Source organism: Callorhinus ursinus, unplaced genomic scaffold (genome assembly GCF_003265705.2).
Source record: "Callorhinus ursinus isolate GAN/ISIS: 27379988/994484 unplaced genomic scaffold, GSC_fseal_2.0 scaffold1, whole genome shotgun sequence".
Classification (NCBI taxonomy): domain Eukaryota; kingdom Metazoa; phylum Chordata; class Mammalia; order Carnivora; family Otariidae; genus Callorhinus; species Callorhinus ursinus.
In genome coordinates this window covers 124,814,171-124,835,680 of record NW_027397063.1, presented here as the reverse complement: position 1 = coordinate 124,835,680, position 21,510 = coordinate 124,814,171, and positions in this window count along the sequence as shown.

The window sequence follows — 21,510 nt, the reverse complement described above, 5'->3', positions numbered from 1 at the left end:
GTGAAGACATGTAACCCAATATATGAGAAACACTGATGTCTGAAGCCTTCTGAGTAGCAATGGCAAAAAGGCTGCTTAATTAAAAATGGCAAAGTAGTCTCAACCCTGCAAGGGCGTAACGATTCAGCCTTCATCCTGATCACGGACCTGCTCTTTAATCTTCCACAGCTCATCAACTTCTTTCTTTTTGTAATAACAACTTTATTAGTTATTAGTTCTTGTTTCTCTTGAGGCTTGAGAATGGAAGAAGAGATGTCTATGAAAATTTCAGGACTGTGTCATGGATGCTGTCTTTCTCCAGTGACTCACTTCAACATGCACGACTACTGGGCCAACATTGTCAGTGAAAGAAGGCTCCTCTCTTCCACCTTTGACTGCAGCTGGCATCATAAGATACAAGTAAGTTGAAATAGATGTGGGTGGAAGTGGGTGGAAAGCTGCTATTTTAGAAAATGTGATATGTGCTATAATGGAGAGTTGTACATATGTCCAAACTGCCCTGAAAGCACAGAGGACAGAGAACAATTCAGGGCACTGCTGTTCCACTCAGCAAGTGGGGTTTTGGGTTTGGGAAGGAGTCACAAAGAGCTATGATATTTGGGGCCATTCTTGCCAGGCAGAGAGCTAAAAGGAAGTGGAAGTTCTAGATTGCTGGGCTCCACCCCCAGGGCTTCCAATCGAGTAGTTTGGCAGTGGGGCCTGGGAATTTGAACTTCTCACAAGTTTCCAGGTCAGGCTGATTCTGATTCACTTTTCTAGGCCAAGGGAACAATAAAAATGTAATCAATTCGATGACAATGTCCCCCTTTCTTGCCATCACCGATTTGTAACACACACACATACACACACAAATACTGACCAAGGGAAAAGAGAAACTTGATGTCATGTCTGGAAGCGAATCCAGCCCTTACAAAGCATTCTCTTGAGACTTCAGCTTTGTCCTTACAGGTCCTCAGTCACTGGCAGCTTCATCTCCAGCAGGCCTTGTGGACTGTAGTTTGAAAGCTGGACTAAGGAGGAACTGAAATGCAAGAACTAACTGTGCTCTCCAGCACCACAAAAGTGCAGATTCTCTAGTTCTCTGGAACACCACTGAAGGCAACTGAGCTGTTAGAACATTATCTTCTTCTTTCTAAGTTTAGACCTTATTGATTATGAATATTTGAGAATTAATCTTTGCTTTCATTGTGTGTGTGAACGTGTTTCTATGATCAGTTGTCCACTGAAGACTTGAAAAAAAACAAGCAGCTGTGATTCACAGGAGCTGGGAGATCTTGAAAATGGTTGAATTTGGTGGGGCTATGCCCAACCTGAGTTGTGCCAGGGAAGCTTAAAGATCTTATTTATTTATTTATTTGTTTGTTTGTTTGTTTATTTATTTATCTAGAGAGTATGAGCAGGGGGAGGGGCAGAGGGAGAGAGAGAAAGAGAAGCTCAAGCAGACTCCGTGCTGAGTGTGGAGCCTGATGCAGGACTAGATCTCACAACCCCCGAGGTCATGACCTGAGCCGAAATCAAGAGTTGGGCGCTTAACCGACTTAGCCACCCAGGCACCCCAACGCTGGGAAGCTTAGAACACCAAAGTCAAACTGAACTGTTCTTTAAGAGTCTCCAGGGAAGTATTCCAGATTGAATAACTCAGAATTGAGGAAATGAACCCTCGGGGGAGGGGATGAAGGCTGGGATAGCTCTAACCACTAATAGGTAAGGGCTGAGGTTTCTCAAAGATGGATCAAGATTTTCATACCTGAGGGTTAGTTAGCAAAGCAAGCCCAAAATAAAGGGAACAAGAATTGCAACATGGGGAACACCTACGAAGTTATTCTCTGTGAAGGATTTTAATTCTTAGGTACTTTTCCCTTTGACCATGGGAAATACAACAGTTAGCCCATAGTTTTAAATTCTTTTGCTCTCATTTAATTTGCTTTAGTTTTCCCTAAGCCTTCGAAGTTTTCTGACGTGTTCATATAACTGTGTGGAGGTCTTCTCAAAGGAAATAAGGAATCCATCCATATGAGGAAACAAGTCTTGTTTCCTCCAAACAATTTCCTCCGCAGGGGCTTTTCAGAGGTACCTGCATCACCTGTACATCAGGAAAGCCTGGAACACATGGTTCTATGCCACCACCAAGTGCAGAGTTGACGTGACTTGAAGTGGTATGGTCCAGGGCTGGGAGGAGCCCTGAAGTTTAAATGTGTCCTTTGCTTCACAGGAAATCCACCTGTTACATTGCTCCACTTCCATCAAAATCCCAGGACTGCTACTTCTCTCTCCCGAGTTTTATTTTTGTCTCAGGCAAGCAAGTCTCCACCTGGATGGACTGTAATGTCATCATGAACTGGGACTTTATTTTATCAAACTATAGTATGCATATATAAAGGTTCACATTTCAAAATTGTACACTTTGGTGAATTTTCACAAACTTGGCACATCCATAACTTACACTCTGCAAGGCCCTCCCTCCTTCCAGTCACTATGCCATCCCCCCACCAGGGAATCACTATTCTGATTTCTATCTAGTAGAGAAGTTCTGCTTATAGATGTGCATTATTATAGTAAGAACTCATACAGTATATATACTGTGTCTGGTTTCTCTCTTTCAATGTTCTGTTTCTGAGATTTATAGATGGTTTATTCTCAATGGTGTATAATATTACTTTGTGTGTGATAACTACAACTTATTCTTCATTTAACTTTTGAGCATTTGGTAGTTTTGTGTTTTAGGCTATTAAAAATATTACTACCATGAACATTTTAGTATATGTCTTTTGTTAAGCTTCTGTATGAACCCATTTATATACATAGGAATGGAAATGCCTTGTCGTAAGGTACCCATATATTAAACTTATGTATAAGATACCCATATATTAAACTTAAACTTACCCATATATTAAACTGGCAGTATTTACTGCCAGTTCCAAAGTGCTTATACTAATTTATATTTTCATGAACTGGGCATGGGAGTTATAGTCAGTCCACACCCAGATCAAAACTTGATAGTGTCTTCCTTTTACATTTTAACAACTCTAGTAGGTGTATATAACACCTCATTGCGGTTTTATTTGCATTTTACTTATGGTTAAGAAAATAGATTCCTTCTTTCTTTTTTTTTTTTTAAAGATTTTATTACTTAAGACCGATGGAGAGAGAGAGAGAGAGACAGCACAAACAGGGCGAAGGGGCAGAGGGAGAAGCAGGCTCCCCTCTGAGCAGGGAGCCTAACATGGGGCTCGATTCCAGGACTCTGGGATCATGACCCAAGCTGAAGGCAGACGCTTAACCGACTGACCCACCCAGGCGCCCCAGATTATTTCTTTCAAGTGTTTGTTGGGCATTTGGATATCTTCTTTTAATAACATGTCTTTTCAAGGCTTTTACACATTTTTCTAAAGGATTATCTGTGATTTTATTATTAATTTATAGGAAATATTTGTATTCAAGATAAAAATTATTTGTTGAATATGTATATTCCAAACATATTCTTTTAGTCAAGATCTTACTTTTTGATTTCTGCATGGTGACTTCTGATAAATGGAGTTTCTTAATTTTAATATAATTTATTATTTTTTAATTTTATGGTTAGAGCTTTTTGTACCTTGTTAAAAAATTTTCTGGATACTCTGAAGCCACAAATATATTATTTCCTCTTAAAGTTTTGTTTTACTTTCTATATATAGGTTTGCAATCCATCTAGAATTAATTTTTGGGTACAATGTGAGGTAGGAATCAATACATTATTTTTTCTCCATACGGATAAAAAATTGACCCAGCACTATTTGTTGAAATTAGCATTCTTTCCCTACCACTCTGAGCCATGTCCTTTGTTATATATCTGGGGATCTGTTTTATAATTTATTTGTAGTCTGAAATACAGAAATAAAGAGGGTGCCCTGGAATGAAGGACATGAGAACAGAATTAGAAGGGATTGCATTCTGATGCATGAGTTTGTCACACTGATTAAGATGAGGCCTGGAGAGATACAGGAAGCAGGCAACAGGCAATGGAATGTCCTCAAATCAACTATTTAAGATTCTCAGAGAGCTATGTTTATAGCCTGAGCTCCCTGGGCATCAGTCGTGGCAGTGTTCTTTCTCATTTTAGGAGAAAATTTGGGATGAAAATAATGTGGATACTTTTCAGAAAATACAGTCTCCTCATAACACTGTGTAAACTCTAATAGTAATTCCTACCTCATAGAGTTACAATAAAGACACACGAGTAAATATATTTACTCAGAAAATCAGAAATTTCCCTCGCTTAAATATAGTAATATATACTTTTAACAATATTATTATTATATTTACTATTAAGGTCCTGAATTTCCTATCTCTACATATAATTTGTATTTGTCCCATCACAGGAAAAAAAAAAAAGGAGCACAGCATGCTTTGAAAATTCCTATGAGAAATCAACTGTCCAGAGACTATGCTTACTTATTGTTTAAATGTTCTATTAGAAATCTGATGAGAAAGGGGGTAGAAATACAAGCTTGTTGAGAAAAGGATGGTTGTAATCAAATGGCGTCGGAAGCCATTATTTTTACCCAGAGGAGGTCTTAAAAGTTGTTATCAGCATTAGCTGCTTAAAAGGAATTATGCCCATAGATCTTGGTAGTCAGTTGTGAGCAGTTGTCACTTTCTGTTGTTTGCCTTTTGAAATATGAAATATTTCACACATACAGAAGACTATATATTAAAAATGTAAAGAACAATAATAAATAAAATCTACATATCCAGGTTAAGAAATGGTCCCTTGCCTTCATGTTTGAAGACCCTGTTTGCCCTTAGCCATTCCTTACCCCATATCCACAGGTGAACACCACCTGGAGCATTGTTCATATCATTCCCATGAATTTCTTTATCCTTTTACCATGTAAGTATTTACGATTAAAATGTATTGTTTTGTTTCACATGGTTTTGAACTTTAATAGAATGATATTGTATGTCCTGTTCTGGAACTTGTTCTTTTGGTTAAAGTTTTTATTACAGATTTTTCCATGTTAATGGCATAGTTGTAGTTCAGTTATCTCATTATTTAGCATTCTTTTGTATAAATACACTGCAGTTTATTTATCTATTGTTCTGTGGATGAGCATTTGAGTTGTTTGTAGTATTTTACTAAAAAAATAATGCTGCTATAATCATTTGTGTATTTGTCTTCTAAAATACACATGTAAACATTTTGGGTTTTCAGTGGGGAAGAACTTTCTGTCTAATCTATTGTGCATATCTTCAAGTCTTGTCATTGTTTTCTAAAATGGGAGTAGAAATATACATGCCCAATAGCAGTAAAAATGGGGACCCATTACACCACAGCCTCACCAACAGTTGATATTGTCAGATTTTAAATTTTCTGCCAATTGTGTCAAGTAAAACTATATTTCATTGTGGTTTTAATTTGCATTTCCTTGATTATTATTAACAAGATTACCAAGATTTCATATGTTTGTTGTCATTCACATTTTCTCTTTTGTGAAAGCCAGTTCAGTAATTTTGCCTATTTTTCTACTGGGTCTTTTTTCCTGTTGTATTACAGGAATTATTTATATAGTCTGCATACTAAATCCCTTGTCAATTTCAAGTGTAAATATTTTCTCTCTGTTTATGTCTAATCTTTTCATTTCTTCAGAAAAATCATTTCATGAAAAAAATATTTGTTTCATGTTGTAAAAATTCTGTAATGTTTACTATGTTTTCATCATTTGTATGTTTTTTTTTTTAAAGATTTTGTTTATTTAAGAGAGAGAGAATGAGCGGGGGGGGTGTAGGCATGGGGCAGAGGGAGAAACAGACTCCCCACTGAACAGGGAGACCTGCACCAGGCAGGGCTTGATCCCAGCATTCTGGAGTCATTCGCTGAGTCATAGGTAGATGCTTAACCAAGTGAGCCACCCAGGCACCCTTCATCTGTATGTTTTTAAAAATAATTATTCTTTATACCAAAATTATAAAGACTTTTTATTCTATTAGAAAGCACTAAAAGGTTTAAATTTGAAATTTAAGCACTTTATATACTTTGAATTCATTTATTTTCTTCCATATAGATAACCAATTCTAGTGCAATTTTTAAAAAGGTTTTATTTATTTATTTATTAGAGAGAGAGAGAGGAGCAGAGGGAAAGGGACAAGCAGACTCTGCACTGAGCACAGAGACTGACGCGGGTTCTGTATGGATAGATGTTTTTGTGATTTGTCCCACATAACTGACCACCTGGGCCTGCATGTACACAAGTAGGCTAAGGAATGCCATTTGTGAGACTCATGCTATTGAATAACCTTGGGAGTTTGGTTGTTTGAAGTATGTTATCTGGCCTCCAGGTCAGAACTAGCCCTTCTGGTCTGGACGCCAAGAGCTACAAATCTTTTCTTACGACCTTCCTTCTATAGGTTGGACTATGGGAGGGGAGGCAGACACACAGAGCCCAGGCTCCTTGAAAATATAGAAACATGATAACATGGAAATGCAGCTTGCTCCAAACTGCACATAGGTGAACAGATGTTTAATTTCAAACCCTATTATTTGTCCTATAAATACGGTTCTTATGTGAATGATCAGTTGGAAGTCTCACCTGGGGGAGGACGCTCCGCCCAGGCCTCTCAGTCAGACTCCAGCCTGGCTGTCTCCACCGGACTTCCCCAGCTCATGAGGTTGGTTGTTCTAAGTACCTAATTTGATGTAACTTTGCCTTATTCTCATTTTTTGCCTTACTATTACCTTCATCTAGGTGTAGATTCATTTCCTCTTCTGTTTCTATAATAATAATAAGGTTTTCTTTCCTTTTTGAAACAGAAACAGGGCTGTTGTGAATCTTATGTGTAGAACACCCCAAAATCATGACCTGAGCCAAAATCAGCAGTCAGGTGCTCAATTGACTGAGCCACCTAGGAGACCCTAGTGCAATTTTTGATTAGTCTATGAAATGCAAGCGCTATCATAAAACAAGTTTCTATTATGATATTATTTTGTTTCTTGGATTCTTTTTCATTGCCCTGTTTATTTATTGCTCCAAGAATACCCACAGTATCTTAGCCCTCAGGATTTTATAATATATGATATCTGATAAGGTAAATCTAACGTGCTGTCCACCATCTTTATTAGCATCTTGTCTATTCTTGATCTTTTGTTTTTCCAACTATATTTAGAATTTGTTTGTTAAGACCAATAAAAAATACTGTTGGAAGTTTTGTTAGAGTTGCTTTGAACGATAGATCAATTTGAGAAAAAGGGCCACCATCTTAATATTGTACTTTCTTAAACTATGAACATGGTATGACTCTCCATTATTTAGATTTTCTGTATTGTCTTTTAGTAAGACTTTCTAATTTATCCCAGAAAGTTTTTGCACATCTCTTGTTAGATTTATTCCTAGTTTCCTTATATTTTTATGGCATTTAATTAATTTGTTACTTTAAAGATTTTTTTAAAAAGTTTTTATTTATTCATTTATTTAAGTAATCTCTACACCCAACATAGGGCTTAATCTCACGGCCCTGAGATCAAGAGTCACATACTCTACTGACTGAGCCAGCCAGGCACCCCCATTTTTATGACATTTTAAATTAAATTTTCTACTTTTGCCCTGGTATTCAGAATCAATCCAGTAATGTTGTTAAATCCTCTTCTTAATTCTAACAATTTATTTGTAGATTATTTTGCTTTTTTATTTAGAAAAGAGTCTCATCAGCAAATAAAGTTTTTTTTGTTTCTTTTGGAAACTATGTATTTTTATACCTATTTTCTTATTAACTGGCTAGAATTTCCAGTACAATGCTAATCAGAAGTCCTAAGTCTTGTTTGACTCTGATTTTAAAATAAATACTTTTAGTATTTAACCATGAAATATGATGCTTTTTCATGAGTTTTCTTTTTGGCAAATTCTATGTTAGAGTTGTAACCAGATTAGATTCATCACAATTTGTTTTCAGAAAGTCCAAAACAAGAGTAGTTTATCAATATGGGGATTTATTCTGTTTTTTAAAATAGTACAGAAATAAGCAGTCCAAGGATGGATACAGCAGCTACATAAAATCATGAGAAATGCAGCTCTTTAATCTTTTCCTCCACTATTCCTCATACGAATTGTCCTTTCAAGGTCATTTCATGGCCCCAAATAGCTGCTGGGTCTCCACTCCAGTCATCATGGCAACCATTCTAGGAACAAGAATGAGGAAGTTGGTTAAAAAAAAAAAAAAGGAAAGAGAAACAGAATCCCTTCTCGTTAGGGGACTTCTAAGAGGTCTCACATAAAGCTTGCCCTTATGTTTCATGGACAACCAACCAGCTACAAATGAAGTTAATAATGTCATTTTATTGTAGCCCACATTGCTATTCTCTTCCAAATTGTGAGACTATTTACCAAAGACAGAAGAAAATGGGTAGTAAGAGGCAAATCACAGTCTCTGTCTTTATAAGGTTAAAGAAGATCCAACCTATTCTTTGTTTGATAATTTTTTTTTAAATCATAAATATACGTTGACTTATACTGAGTGCTTTTATGAATCTATTCAGATGACCACATTTTTCTCCTTTCACCTGTTAATGTTGTGAATTACATTAATTGATTTTCTAATTTAAATGTACTTTGCACATCCAGGATGAATTCAACTTGGTTGTGATATATCTTCCCCGTACAATGTTGGAATTGACTTGCTAATATTTTGTTTAGGATTTTTTCATACATATTAATGACTGAGAACAATTTGCAAGTTTCCTTTTTCATTGTGTCCTTACTGATTTGGGTATCAAGGTTATACTATCTCATAAAATTAATTAGAGGGAGTTATCTACTGTTTAAGATTAAAGCTATCTGTGCCTTGAAGTTTGGGTAGAATTTTCTAGTAAAACTAGTTTTTGTTTTGGGATTTCTCTCATAAGAAGATTTTTAACAGTGAAGAGTATTAATTTTTTGAAATTATTAGTTTTTCTATTTGTTTCTGAATCCTTTAAATTTAAAGTATGGACTCTTCTCAACTCATTTTGGTTTTCTAATATGTTATAAGCCATTTGCTTACAAGGATCATGAAATATAGTTTACATCTCAAAACCTATATGTTAGGTCTATGGTAATTGGTCTTTTATTCCTAGAGGAAAAATGTTAAAACTTTTCAGTAGAATCAGCTCCTACTCAGTCCCAGGATCAAGGAGAATAGGGCTTGGAAGTGTACAATAAGCTCTACCCTAACCAGCAGATGGAACTTGAGATGAGCTCCTGCCTATGCCCCATCTCTAGAGTGTCTGGATTCATTGGCTCAATGGCTTCAGACCACTCCTCTCTTGTGAAACCTCTCTCTACGATTCACTTCTGTCCTGGCCCCTAAATACACTATTTGGAATTACGGATTGAGTGCTCATCCACTTTGTAGATGATGTTTTCTCTTCCTTGAATATGTTCTATCCACTTAACTTTCTATCCCAACCACTTGGACAACCTCTGTTCTTTTCTACTTTTTCTTTTCAAACTCATGTTTCTTTTCCACTGGGAGGCCTTCCAGGACATAAACAGAGGTGGACTCTCTGTCTTTTGTGTTATCACCATACCTACTACTTATCCCTATCATTTCACCTGTTACACTTAGTATTTTCAAAACTTTTTATTGAGATATATCAGAAATGTACATATCATTAGTACACAGATTTATAAATTTTCACAAAACTGTACATACACTGTGTTTTATATTTTTGTATCTTGGTCTCCCCTATCAGACTCTGAACTAATCAGTAGCTCTCTATAATAGTGGCTCTCTATAAGTAGCTCTCGCTAGGAACTATCACAGTGGCTGGAATAAATACTTAGTAATAAGCAAATGACAATTTTCTCTTTTTTTTGTCTATCAGTTACGATTATCCAGAAATTTATTAAACTTTTTTAACACTATGAATTTGCTACTGTTATTGCCATTTGCTGATGAGAAAACAGTTTATGTTTCTTGCTTAAGGTAAGTTGGAGGTTGAATTATTGGCCCCAATACTTCATCCCTTTCGGTAATCAGGCCTGCCGACGCATACTTTTGCAGTTTTCCTATCACCATGGGAAGAGTCTTCTTCCTTACTCCTTGACTGTGGGCTCAACCACATAACTTGCTTTGGCCAGTTGGAGATTGGCAGATGGGATGGTAAACAGATGCTTGAAATGTGCTTCTGTACTTGGTCAAACACTTTTGGCCTGTCATTGCCACGAAAAGAGCTTTGCCTGTGTTGCTGCTGCCCCCTCAGCTTGAGTTCTGGAATGAGACATCTGGGCCAACCAAACTCAGCTTGGATCAGCTGACCTGCTGACACAGATGATTTAATTGAACTTTGCAACCCAAAGTTTGAAGTAGTCACGTGCCACTGAGAATGTACTTTACTAGCTCCAATTTAGCCAACGCTAAAAACAGATTTTACTGACCCTCACATCATGTTTTCAAGCATGGTGAAATTCTCCTTCATCTATGATGCATTTCCTAATCGTCAATCCCGAGTTTAGGACTCCTGCCCTTGGGTCTTCTATGTTTCTGCTCCAATACACAATTTTTAAAAAATATATTTAAAAATGTATTTACTCTTTATTGGATACTAAATGTGGTCACTCATCCTCTCCATGGGGGTGACTTCTTGTGATATCAATCCATTAAATGAAGGTCTAGCTTCTTGGCTAGTGATTACTAGATTTAAATATGTCTGCTGTGTCTAATGCTGTAATTTGCACTGACAGCCACCCTCCTTGGAAGCCAGTCCTCTAGCTACATTAAATATCACTGTTGAAGCTCTTTCCTTGTCTAATTTACTCCTCTCTCCTCTTGAGTCCATCGCTGAGGACCCACTGTGCCTTAAGAGGTATTTATCCTGGACAAGTTATGACAACCATGGCAGCTCTTAATAGAAATTAATCAGTGGGACTCCCATGTAGTTCACTGTAGGTTCAAGAAGTAGGATTTAGGGGTGTCTGGCTGGCTCAGTCAATATGGTATGTGACTCATGATCTCAGGGTTGAGAGTTCAAGCCCCACATTGGGTATGGAGATTACTTTAAAAAATAATATGTATATTTTTTAAAAAATTTAAAAAAAAGGATTTAATGATCAAGAGTGGTCACAGGGCTCTGAAGGCTGGTTTTACTCTATTCCAAGCCACTTGACTGGTATTGTGGAAAGGAAATTACTATCTCCACAGCTTGATGTCCACACCTGCACACTTCTATCATGCTTCGGTAACTGATTCCACAATAAATACATAATCTTTATAGTAACCCAGAAATAGAAGAATGAAGACTTAATGCTCAGCTTTATAATTCTTACTCTATAATCATTTCTGCTATCAATGACACACATGTCCTCTTGTTTTTAATGTTAGGTATTGAGTGTTGAATTCATCATACTCCCTATGCCAGTGGTTTTCAAATGTGAGTGACATCAGAATCACCTGGAAGTGTTGTTAAACTACAGATGCCTTAACTACCCCCCCAAGAGTTACTGACTTAACAGTTCTGGGGTGGGCCCTAAGAATTTGCATTTCTAACAAGTTTCAAGTGATGCTGGCACTGCTGGTCCAAGCACCACACTTTGAGAATCATTGCCCAAATTTATGATGCACTAAAATAAAAATCTATATAATATCTCTCTACTGTCTTATTTATTTCCCCATTGCTTACTCCCATCTCCCTCACATAGGCAGTTGTCTTAGGTCAGGTTGAAACTGACTCTAAGAGAGAGATTTGCATGAAGAAGGTTTTTGGTTAGAGCTCTCAGGAGATTACCCTGGTTAGGAGGTAGGAGAAGGCAAGACTGGGCAGAAAGACAAGCTGACCCATAAAAGCTTCCACTGAGGCCTCAGCCAGTGCTATGAGGGTGTTATAGAGTGAAACAGCTGTTTAGAAGCATCGTCAGTTGAGACAAGAGGTTGGCCTTTCTGTTCCCACATCAGTCAATCACTGGCTGCAGGCCGTCACTGGGAGGAGGCATTACCTTGGGTGATGCAGTTCTCTGACCAAGGTAGTGCGCAGGGGAGATTGCTGTCACCAGCAGAAATTCTCAGTATCTAGAGAATGGGAAGCTTTTACTCCAAAGAGAGTTCTGTATGTGCTGACCTCCATGGTTACTTATGATGTATACTGTTCAGTGAGAAAAACAGGTTTCAGAACCATGTATACAGTATCATCCCATTTTTCAGAGAATAAACATCTCTGTTATTTTTATAAATCCTTGTGTTTGAGTTTGGAAAAGAATGTAGGAAGACAAATACTGGGCTCTTTACACACATTACCTCAAGAGGATGGAAGTGTGAAAGGGATGGGATTTAATGAGATTATTAACTATTTTCTTTATATTTGTGCTGTCTTAATGATTATGTCAACACGTCAATTATATACTGTTATATTTAATTAGAAAACAGATACAACATGGCTTATTCATATTATAAAAGAAATATGCATCCACCTCAGAATTCTTTCACAATGTAAATCTCTTCAGTGTATATGAAATACAAATCAATTAAAAACAAAAACAAAAAATAAGTTTATAGGTTTTCAAAAGAGCATATGTAACAAGATTCTCAGTGGTGAACACTGAATTTGTCTTTAGGGAGGTTTTCCATCTCACTGCAAGCCATACAGACGTGTCCTAGTTGCTTAACATGCTCTCCAATACAAGGTAACATCAGCCCTTAATATTTTAGATGTTTTCTGGGGATATAGGGTGATCTTCACTGAGGTTTTATTTTGCATTTCTCTGATGGCTGGTGATGTTGAGCATCTTTACATTACTTACTGGTCATTTGCCTTTCTTTTCTTTTTTCCTTTTTTATTTATTTTTTTGTCACAAAAAGCTTTATTGTTTCCATTTGGTCCACAGTATGGGCTAGGGCTCCAAGGTGATTAAAAAGCTGCCAAGGCGCTGCTGGGAGAGGCTCAGGCAGAAGCCCTGGCACCAGGGGACTACCAGAGGGGCCCCTCAAAGGCAGCTGGGCTCAGGCCGCTCCTAGTCATGCTAGAGGCTGAGCATTTCACAGTGATGCCAGCCTGAAGAGGCAAGCCCAGGGGGTCGCCATCTTGATGAATTTCCCTCCCGCACCTAGGCGGTGGTTCTCCCTAAGTCACAGAGATGGGGGGGTCTGCGGGCAGAATCCAGCGCATGCGGCTCCCGAAGGGCCCAGTTCAGGCTCTTCTCCATTCCCGGGGGCTTCCATGAAGTCCTGGGTTTTACCCCCACTCATGCTGGGAAGGCTTCAGCACTCTTGAAAAGCGCGCCGAGGCTGCGGAGGCGCTGGTTTTGCAAGAGCCGCTCCTCCCCTCGCGCTTCTGCGCGCCCCCTGGCGGTGGCCCGAGCCCCCGGAGTCGCTGGGTCGCGGTGGAAACAGAAGCCCAGACAAAGGTAGGTGTGGAGGCCTGCAGATGCCCGTTGACCGAGGCGGCTGATAGGGCCTCCACTCTGTGAAATAATTCTGAGGAACCTGGGAGCGCACGGTTGGTGGGCAGTCGGGAGCCGGGTTCAGAATACGGTGTTGGCTGGTTCTGGAAGCGGAGGGTGCAAACACTGTTGGGGCAGAGACAGAGTGAGGCCGCCCGTGCACCGCCAGAATGTCTTCTTTTATTAAGTGTCTCTTCAACTCTTTAGCTATTTTTTCAAAACAAGTTTCCCTGTCCTATTGATTTCTATTATTTCTTTGTAAATTTTTCACACAAGCCCTTTATCTGATGTGTTGTGAATGTTTTCTCCCACTTTGTGCCTTGCTTTTTCACTTTCTATATGATGAACAGAAACTCTGTTGTTTTTTTGTTTGTTTGTTTTTGTTTTAAGTAAACTGTGCCCAACATGGGGACTCCATCTCACAACCCCAAGATCAGGCGCATGCTCCACCAACTGAGTCAGCTAGGTGCCCCAGTGAACAGAAATTCTTAACTTTCACAAGTCTAATTTGTCAGTTTTTTCTGTTTAAGTTTTTTTGGTGTAGAAATCATTGTCAACTCTAAAGTTAGGAAGATAGTCTGATATATTTTTCTCTGGAAGCTTCCTTGATTTTTCTTTCACACGGAAGTCTCTGCTCTGTGTCAAATTAATTTTTGTTTATAGCGTCAAGTTAGATGTAACATAGTGTGTCATTTTAAGGATTCAGTGTGTGTGTGTGTGTATAAGTGTGGGTGTGTTTAGAACACTTCCTGACAGTCACTGCTATCTAAATATTAACTATTATTACCATTATTATTTGCTATTTCTAACTTTATTAATTCTCTAATGACCTTTTAACTTTTATTTTCTTAGCTATAATACTTAAATTTTATATTGTTTCATTATTTAATATCCAAGTGCTTGTTTTACTTCACTTTTAACTTCTGCTATAATGTGAAGCACTGTCAGGTACTGTTTTTCTGCCTTTTAATTTGCTTCTTTTGTTTGCTTCCAAACCAGATTTTTTAATCTGCTTTTTAAAAGCTTTCTCCTTCCTTTTTTTTCCCCCTCTCCCCTTTTATTCTTCCTTCCTCTCTCCTCTGGCTTTCCTTCTCCACCTCCTTTTTCCCCCCTTTCTTTCTTGTTTGCCACACCACGCCTCTCACCTTTCTCATGATACTTTGGTAATATTTCCCTAGACACTGTTTTTTTCATTTACTGTAATATGAATAGCTTATATTTCCCCACAGAAACAGGTAACATTGCTTTTTGTGTGTGTGTATTGTGTTGAATGTCTTATATTTGGGCTTACTCCTCATAGACAGCAATGTTGCCTATTCCCTTGGGGAGATTTTATTATATATTTTGAGAGGTCTTACTTTTCCATGTATTCCAAGAAATTAGCCACATCTGCATCTGTGTCATCAGCACTGAGTCTTTGGCCTTTCTTTATGTTAATTGATAAGGTGCATCAGCCATTTGCAAGGTTTTCTTATTTTTTTTAAACTATCATTTGACATTTACATTTTATTTTTGATTATGTCTTAAAATGGAGGGGTGCCTGGGTGGCTCAGTCAGTTAGGTGTCTGCTTTCTGCTCAGGTCATGATCTCAGGGTCCTGGGATCCAGCCCTGGGTCAGGCTCCCTGCTCTTCAGGGAGTCTGCTTCTCCCTCTCCCTCTGCCCCTCCCCCCCAACTTGCATGCAGGCATACTGGTGCTCTCCCTCTCTCTCTCAAATAAATAAATAAAATCTTTAAAATGTAAAATTGAGCCCATCAAGAAAATAATGTTTGATAATAACATTTGCAAAATATTTTATAATTTTTAAAGCCCTTGCTTTCCAAATTTCAAAATAGAACTTTTATTGCTATAAATATTGTTAATAGCTTGCTTAGAGTAAAAAACACATTATTTATTCCTTTAAAAAATACATATGGGATGTCTTCAATTGCCAATTAAAAGAACAAATACAATAAGGGTTTATGCATTCAGGTAGAATGTGATAGTGAAAAAAATAAGAGGAACTAAAATTTTATACTTTATAGGCTTGGGTTCAAGCTTACACTTTGTCGCTTATTAAATATAAGCTTTTCAGCATGAGTTCTTCTGAGTGTCAGGTTCTGTATTTGGAAAGTGAGGATAAAAATAACTGCCTGAATAAGCTCATGAGTTGTTATAAGAATCAAACTGGATAATATGTAAAATTCCTTGTAGACGGAAATTGGTATGCCAATTAAAGTTGTTTTCTCAACATTAAAGTGAGAACTGAGCAACTTCTAGAAAAAATTGACACTTGGGTCTTTAAGAACAGTTTGAAATGAACAGAGAGGCCGCAACTTGGGCTAATGTCACTTCATCTCAGGCTCAGGTGTTTGGTCCCCTAGTACAGGAGGTAAAGGTGAACATAACACTCAGTGACACCCTCTGCTTACTCTCTTCTCTTTCCCTACTTTAGTTTTTTAGACAATTAAAAAAGAAAAGTAAGTAAAGGAACTGACCACTTTGATAGATGAGGAAAACACTATGAGGGAGCATTGTGTTCTATTGGAAATCAATTATTGTCAGAAAATGACTCATTATATAACAAACACCAGCCATCTTACTTGTCTTTTCTTTCATAGAAGAAGTGATTGAAACCAGACAGACACACTAACTAAACTAAGACACAGCAGGTGAAACAGAACTGTTTTCTTCTTAATTATCTCTGAATCTGAGTCCAGTTATTTCATTGGGTGTTATTTCTCTATTACTAGTCGCTCTTTGTTATTGTTGCTGCTGTCAAGGCAGTTTACATAGACAAACTAAGAGTATGTGGGGACATCCAAAGTCCGAGATTACCTATCTTGGACCCAGACTATTGGTTCCTAAGTGTAAGTCAGTGCAATCAAGATGGAAAGTTATTATTATTTTTTTAAGATTTATTTATTTATTTGAGGGGAGGAGAAACAGAGGGAGAGGGAGAGAGAATCCAAGCAGACTCTGCACTGAGTGCGGAGCCTGACATGGGCTTCTATCCCAGGACCCTGAGATCACAACCTGAGCCGAAACCAAGAGTCAGACGCTTAACCGACTGTAACACCCAGGTGCCCTGAAAGTTATTTTGTTTTGCCAGCGCATTCCTGGCATAGCATCAAACCTTGGCTCAATCTCATCATTCCTATTTTTCTTTTCCTTGTGAATTCATGCCAAAAAACTTGGGTCACTGGGCGCCTGGGTGGCTCAGTCGGTTAAGCGTCTGCCTTCGGCTCAGGTCATGATCCTGGAGTCCCGGGATCGAGTCCCGCATCGGGCTCCCTGCTCGGCGAGGAGCCTGCTTCTCCCTCTAACCCTCCCCCCTCTCATGTGCTCTCTCTCTCTCTCATTCTCACTCTCTCAAAATAAATAAATAAATCTTTAAAAAAAAAAAAAAAACTTGGGTCACTGAGTGAAGAGATAGTGGTTCAGAGCCCAAGCACAGAATCCAGAGTGTCTGTGGGTTCAAATCTCACCTCTTAATCATCTTTGTGATCTTAGGTAGGTCACTTAATCTCTTTTTTGACTTCCATTTCCTCATCTCCAAAATGGAGATATTTACAGTACCTGGTTCTTAAAATTGCTGAGCATGTTACAGAAATTAATTTGTGTAGTTAAATATTAAATCATGTCTGGCACATAGTAAGCGCTCATTATTATTAGGCGGTTCTAGAATTTAAATTCAAGTGACTCCCTAAACTCATACTATTTTTGCAATGAAAAATGTTTGGGATTTCAGGTGGCCAACTTCCCTGGCTTCTAATAAGACAGTACTCCCCCACAACAAACGACTATTTATTCTTCCTTTGGCTTTGGTACATTTTTAAACTAATCTATGTTTAAATCTAAAGCAAAACCAAACACATTTAGTAATGGTGGATATTTCTTCCCAAAAATAAGGACTTACCTCCGTCTTTGAGTCAAGCTGGAGTTTTCTGTGGAGGCCAGATGCCAAAAGCCTGCTGAGAGAATAGCATGTGATGAAATCAGCAGAAAAGACCAAAATGATCATATCCTGGAAATGCATTTTGTCAAAGCCCATCCACTATGCTCTCCCCACAGCCTTGGGCTGTGACCACTTAACTCTCAGGACATTATGGTACAACATTATTGATGACAAACTCTAGACTCTATAGTGAGGGGTTAGAAGAAGGGAGGTAGCAAGCCGAAAGATTCTCTTCCCTTCTTCTTTTTATTACACATTTTTTTATTTTATGGAATTTCTCTGGGTCTGGAGTGAGAGGCATGCATATAAGGCAGGTGTGCCGTTGTAGAATGTTCTAGAGCAGTGGTTCTCAAAGTGCGGTACCTAGACCTGCAACATCAGCATCACTTGGGAATTTGTTTGAAATGCAAATGCTTGGGGCGCCTGGGCGGCTCAGTCATTAAGCATCTGCCTTCAGCTCAGGTCATGATTGGGATGGAGCCCCGCTCAGGCTCCCTGCTCAGTGGGGAATCTGCTTCTCCCTCTCCCACTCCCCCTGCTTGTGTTCCTGCTCTTGCTATCTCTCTCTCTGTCAAATAAATAAATAAAATCTTAAAAAAAAAAAAAAGAAATGCAAACGCTTGGCTCCATCCCAGACCTGCTGATTCTGGAACTCTGGTTGTGGGTCTTAGAGATCTGTGTTCTGTTTTTTGTTTTGTTTTTTGTTTGTTTATTTTTGTTTTTGTTTTTTAAAGTAAACTCTATGCCCAACCTGGGGCTTGAACTCATAACCTCAAGATCAAGAGTCACATATTCTACCGGCTGAGGCAGCTACATACCCCAGATCTGTGTTCTATTTATTTATTTTTTTAAGATTTTTAAATTTATTCATCTGAGAGAGAGAGAGTGAGAGCAGGGGGCAGAGGGAGAAGCAGGCTCCCCACCCAGCCAGGAGCCCGATGCAGGACTCAATCCCAGGACGCTGGGATCATGACTGGAGCCGAAGGCAGACGCTTAACCATCTGAGCCACCCAGGCGCCCCCAGATCTCTGTTCTAACGAGTCCTCTGGTGATACTGATGCATGCTCAGTTTGAGAGCCAGAAACAAGAAGCTGGAGGGCCTAGTCTCCTGGGCTGGCTCTGCCATTTGTTTCTTATGTGGCTTTGAAATGAACTTTATAACCTCTCAGACCCTGAACCTTCCCTTTGCAAAAGATAAGTGGAGATACTGGGCCCATGGCTGGAAGAGAATATGTAAGAGTATCATAAACTATAATGTGATATAGACATGTGTCTTTTACTGGAACCTATTGATCAGGGCACAGGTGAAGTATGTCAGAAGGGGACTAATCAGAGGCTTTGATGAGGCTGAATGATTTTTTTAAGTAAAAAAAAAGATAAAATAACAGTAGAGTTCTCAGAGTTTGGGGCTGCCTTTCATGGGCAGGCCGGAATAGAGCAGTCAGAATAACTGATGGGGTAGTGCCTGGATAGGTGAGAAGCAATTCTAGAATTGTGCCAAAGTGGGGTTCCACGTGGGGAGAAGAGAACAACAGTAATCCCCCCCCTTTGCATTTAATTGCATACCTTTAACCCACATTCGATTGGCTCTTTCTTTGTGGTGGAATGAGGGTAAGAGGTGGCTTGAGTTATTCCTAAGAATGAGGAGTCACAGTCAAGAAAAGTTAGCTTGAGGAAAATACCTTCATAAAATTATAGCTGGCAAAAGGGAAGCCTGATTGTTTGGACCCCAGGAAAATATATTCTTTCTGAGTTTAAGAGAATACATTAGCATCTTCCTGAATCCAGATTGAAAAGACTCAAGCTCATTCTCTAGTTATTCAAAAAGGAAGCAATTTTCCAGTGACAATGAGGGCTATTAAACGTATCAGTTGAAAAGGAGAATAATGTGTGGCTCACCGAGCCAAATTCCAAATCAGGATTCTTTCTTAGTATCAATCATTTTGGCTGTGCTGTTACTATACATTTCTTATAAGTTCCTTATATGTGTCATTGGATTTTATAGAAATATTTAAAATATAATATCTGCGTATGAAATGTCTTTGCTCTAAAATGATCTTTTCAAAGTCATAAGTGACAACACATGAATCCAAAGCTATTTTTTTCAGACACTAAAAATACTGTTTGTAAGAATGGCTAGTTATGTTTTTTTTCTTTCAAGGGTCTTTCTTCCTATAGGCTACCACCTACATACAGAAGACACCTTTTTAAGGCAACAGAAAATTGAGTTTCAAATGCCCAATATTAGTCCGTATTTTCTTTATTTACCAATTAAATTATGCAGGTCCCTCGTGGGCTCAAGGGGGAATAAACTACAACTATGAAAGTGTTGTTTTGTTGTGTGTTTTCCATTTTGTGGCAGAGCTCCTTTCAAATGATACCGCCATCATTCAAGCACTAGCACGGGAAGAACCCAATGAATGGGGTCTCTCTGGCATACTTGGAAAATGTCACTTGGAAAAGAAAGCTTCAGAGGAGTTAGCTTTGCCCAAGTTATGTATCAGGCCATCCTCCAACTCTAAGTCAGAAATAGTTACAGAAAACTCCATGGATTTAGACACTAGGTTTAGGATACCTCACTCTACCAAAACCTGAGGTCAGATGCCTTCAATTCAATTTCTAGGATTGTGACGGTGGTGTACCCATTCAGTAGGGTACCATAATTTCCCTTTGACACAGAATAAGATAAATATTCTACAAGATCATATTACTATCTGTATTGCCCTATGAGTTTCTTGATTTGTAAAATAAAATTTATTTTTAGAGCAGTTTTAGATTTATAGCAAAATTGAGCAGAAAGTAAATTTCCGTATACTCCCTACCCCCACTCATATATAGCCTCCCCCACTATCAACATTCCCCCACCGGAGTGGTACATTTGTTACAATTGATGAACCTACATTGCTATAGCATTATTACCCAAAGTCTATAGTCTATATAGGGTTCACTCTTGTTGGAGATTCTGTGCATTTTGATAAACGTATAATAACATGTATCCCCATGTAATATCATATAGAATAGTTTCCCTTCCCTAAAAAACCCACTGTGCTCCACCTATTTATCCCTCTGTTCTTCCTAACTCCTATTAATCACTGACCTTTTTACAATTTCTGTGGTTATGCCTTTTCAAGAATGTTATATAGTTGGAATCATACAGGATATAACCTTTTTAAATTTCCTTCTTTCAACTAGTAATATGTATTTAATGTTCTTCCATGTCTTTTCACGGCTTGATAAGTTACTTATTTTTAGCACTGAATAATATTCCATTGTCTGAATGTACCACAGTTTATTCATTCACCTACTGAAGGGTATTCTAGTTGCTTCTGAGACTTGGCAATTATGAATAAAGCTACCATAGACATTCTTGTGCAGATTTCTGTATAGACGTAAGTATTCAGCTCATTAGGGTAAATGCCAAGGAGGACAATTGCTGGGTCCTAAGAGTATGGTTTTTTTGGTAAGAAACTGCCAAATTCTCTTCCAAAGTGACTGTACCATTTTACATTCCCATCAGCAATGAATAAAAGTTCCTGTTGCTCCAATTCCTTGTCAGCATTTGGTGTTATGAGTGTTTTGGATTTTGGCCCTTCTAATAGATGTATAGTGGTATGTCATTGTTTTAATTGCAATATTCTAATGGCATTTCATGCTGAGCATCTTTTCATATTTTTATATGTGATGTGTATGTCTTATTTGGTCAGGTGTCTGTTCAGGTATTTGCTAATTTTTAAATTGGTTGTTTATTTTCTTACTGTTGAGTTTTAATAGTTCTTCGCATATTTTGGATAAAATTACTTATCAGATATGTTTTTTGCAAATATTTTCTCCCAGTCAGTCGCTTGTCTTCTCATTCTCTTGATAGTGTCTTTTGCAAAGCAGAAGTTTTAAATTTTAATGAAGCCCAGCTCATCAATTATTTCTTTTATGGATTGTGCCTTCAGTGTTGTATGTAAAAAGTCTGTACCATATCCAAGATCACCTAGATTTTCTCTTATGTCATCTTCTAGGAGTTTTATAATTTTGTGTCTTACTTTTGGGTATGTCTGTGACCCATATTGAGTTAAATTTTGTGAAGGGTGGAAGGTTTGTGTGTATAGATGCATTTTTCTTTCTTCCTTCCTTCCTTTCTTCCTTTCTTTCTTTCTTTCTTTCTTTCTTTCTTTCTTTCTTTCTTTCTTTCTTTCTTT